The 3,174-nt window shown below is 52.6% G+C and overlaps 1 long non-coding RNA gene across 1 annotated transcript; it reads right to left on the reverse strand.

The window, feature by feature from the left end:
* Nucleotides 1–566: 566 nt before the first annotated feature.
* Nucleotides 567–1,604, reverse strand: LOC146679182 (uncharacterized). Its single transcript, XR_014912583.1, has 3 exons — nucleotides 1,019–1,604; nucleotides 807–924; nucleotides 567–717 (listed from the first exon to the last, which is right to left on the reverse strand). It is a non-coding gene; the product is annotated as an uncharacterized LOC146679182 (long non-coding RNA).
* Between the last annotated feature and the right edge of the window lie 1,570 nt (nucleotides 1,605–3,174).

Consider the following 3,174-nt stretch of genomic DNA (forward strand, 5'->3'; position numbering starts at 1 on the left):
GAAGGATACTATAGCTTAAAAAGATTTAAAAATGCTTTACATATGATAAACTTAAACATCAATAAAGTGAATCCACAGATTGACTTTTATAGCACAGTGGATTATGAAACTGTGTGTTACAGATGACTGAGTACTATCTGTAAGGAACGAATGATTGATGGTTAATTGTCAATGTGCTTGAATGACTTAAAGCATCATTAATCAGTTTTGTGTTTAGATAGACAGAAGAAAATAGAAAAGCCCAAACATACATCAGTTTTTAAGGTTAAAGTGTCATATTTTTGAAAATTACTGCCTTTTGTTTAAAGTTCAACGGAACATGTAAAAGTAGGGATAAGGATGTTAAATATGACCTTCAATCTTTGATTATTTGCCACTACAAGTCTTTGAAACTTATGATTGTTTTTCACTAAATCATAGAAATGTAAAATCAAACAAACAAGCAAAAAATAAACAGAAGTAGCTTTTTTAGACATTTCTGTTCTACAACATTAAATGTTAGGTTAGCTGGATTACACAGATGGATTACGTGGCAGAAACACACACGGACGCAGAATAGTTGGTGATGCAAGTTTTATATATACACAAGTAAGGGGGAATATTTACAAGGGAAAGGGGCTATATACAGTGATAAATAAAAATGTGCCAGCAGGAAAACACCGAGGCGATGAGATGGAGCCGAAGCATACAGGTAGGTAGCAGACGCACCGGAGCTACCTGACAACAGGGAACAAAACAGGGTTTATGGCATACCGTTGATAGCCGAACGTTAAACACAAGTGGACGGAGAGAGTTGGAGAGCTTACTTGACCACCCAAACCACAGCCGCTGCGGTGATCGCCGCCTGATGGTACGTAGCACTCCGTCACGGATCCAGAATAGCCAACACAAAATCCTAGGTAGGCGGGCAGGCGATGGAACAGGCTAAGACAAAGAAAAGTAGGCGAACCGTGGATCCTTTAAAACATACAGCTCCACAGCGTAAAATCAACAGATGCAGCCTGTGCTAACTCGTTACCACTTGTGACAGCGATAATACTCCGACACCAGACGTCCGTGACTCTGCTCCCTAAAAGCGCTCACTGATGACGTCCGATGCGTCGCAGGTGTGTTGGAATGCCATCAAGCCCCGCCTCGCCTACCTATAACCAAAAGGAAAACAAAACCCAAACAACAACAGTACACCTACCCACCACCTCCTAACAGTATCCCCCCCTCAAGGAACGCCACCCGGCGGTCCTCCAGGCTTGTCAGGATGCCTCCTGTAAAAATCCACAATAAGCGCTGGGTCCACAATGAAGGCCCTCGAGACCCAAGAGCGCTCCTCCGGGCCATACCCCTCCCAGTCCACCAGAAACTGGAAACCTCGGCCACGACGGCGCACATCCAGCAGCCGCCGGACTGAATAGACAGGACCCCCGTCCACCACCCGGGCGGGCGGAGGAGGTTCCACGGGTGGGCACAGCGGGCTGTGAGAGACTGGCTGCAGTTGAGAAACATGGAACGTAGGATGAATCCTCATAGAAGCCGGTAGTTGCAGCCTCACAGAAACAGGATTGATGATGCGTTGGATGGTGAAAGGACCCAGGAAGCGAGGGGCAAGCTTCCTGGCCACGCACTTCAAAGGAACATTCGCAGAGGACAGCCAAACCTGTTGGCCCACGGTGTATGGAGGCACAGGCGTTCTCCTCCGATCAGCAGCCCGGCGAGTCTGAGACACGGTCCGGAGCAGCGCCGCCTTGGTCCGGCGCCAAATCCTCCGACTGCGACGTAGATGATCCCGCACGGCCGGAACCGCAATCTCCGCCTCCTGAGAAGGAAACAACGGCGGCTGATATCCCAGACAGACCTCAAACGGAGAAAACCCCGTAGCTGCCGAGGTGAGAGAGTTATAAGCATACTCAATCCAAGCAAGATGACCACTCCAGGAAGCGGGGTCAGAGGAGGCCACACAGCGCAAGGCGGACTCCAGCTGCTGATTGGCCCTTTCAGTCTGTCCATTAGACTGTGGGTGATAGCCCGAGGAAAGGCTCACCCCCACTCCCAACGCGGTACAAAAAGCCTTCCACACCCGAGAAACAAACTGAGGCCCCCGGTCCGACACAATGTCCAAAGGAAGTCCATGTAACCGAAAAACATGATCCACGAGCACGCGAGCAGTCTCCAGGGCAGAAGGAAGTTTAGACAGAGGGACAAAATGCGCCGCCTTGGAGAACCTGTCCACAATGGTGAGGATCACCGAGTGACCAGCGGAACGCGGCAACCCGGTAACAAAGTCAACTGCAATATGCGACCAAGGTCGACCAGGGACAGGCAGGGGATGCAGCAACCCGGGGGGGGCCAGGTGACGGCTCTTATTGCGCGCACAAGTGTCACAGGCCAGCACATACTCGCGGGCATCCCTCGCCAAAGCGGGCCACCAAAAGGAGCGCCGTAGCAGGGAAACCGTACGACGCACGCCAGGATGACAAGCAAAACGAGACGCGTGCGCCCAGTGCAAGACACGCGCGTGCACGGCCGCCGGAACAAACAGTTTACCCTGCGGGCCCGAACCCGGGTCCGGATCCTGCCGCTGTGCCTGGCGCACCAAGCTCTCGATCTCCCATGTCACGGCCCCCACCACGCAAGACGAGGGGATGATCGGAACCACCCCCGTAGACTCAGACGCGGGGGAAAACTGACGGGACAAAGCGTCCGGCTTAACATTGCGAGAACCCGGGCGAAACGAGATCGTAAAATGGAACCGGCTAAAAAACAGCTGCCACCTGGCCTGCCTGGAGTTAAGCCGCTTCGCACTCCGAATATAAGAGAGGTTCCTATGGTCCGTCCAAACCACAAACGGCTGTTCCGCCCCCTCCAACCAGTGACGCCACTCCTCCAAAGCCAGCTTAACCGCCAGCAGCTCACGATTACCCACGTCATAGTTCCGCTCAGCCGGAGAAAACCGCCGCGAAAAAAATGCGCACGGATGGAGATGGCCATCATCGGGCGAGCGCTGCGACAACACCGCCCCCGCACCCACATCAGAAGCATCCACCTCCACCACAAACTGTCTGGCACCATCCGGGTGGGCAAGAACGGGCGCGGAACAAAACAACTCCTTCAACCGAGCAAACGCCTGCTCGGCCTCAGGAGACCAACAGAAAACTCGAGCCGAGGACGTAAGCCGGGTGA

This window comes from Rhamphochromis longiceps, linkage group LG1 (genome assembly GCF_057381845.1).
Source record: "Rhamphochromis longiceps isolate RC_006_pf linkage group LG1, R_longiceps_female_GT1.1, whole genome shotgun sequence".
Lineage (NCBI taxonomy): Eukaryota > Metazoa > Chordata > Actinopteri > Cichliformes > Cichlidae > Rhamphochromis > Rhamphochromis longiceps.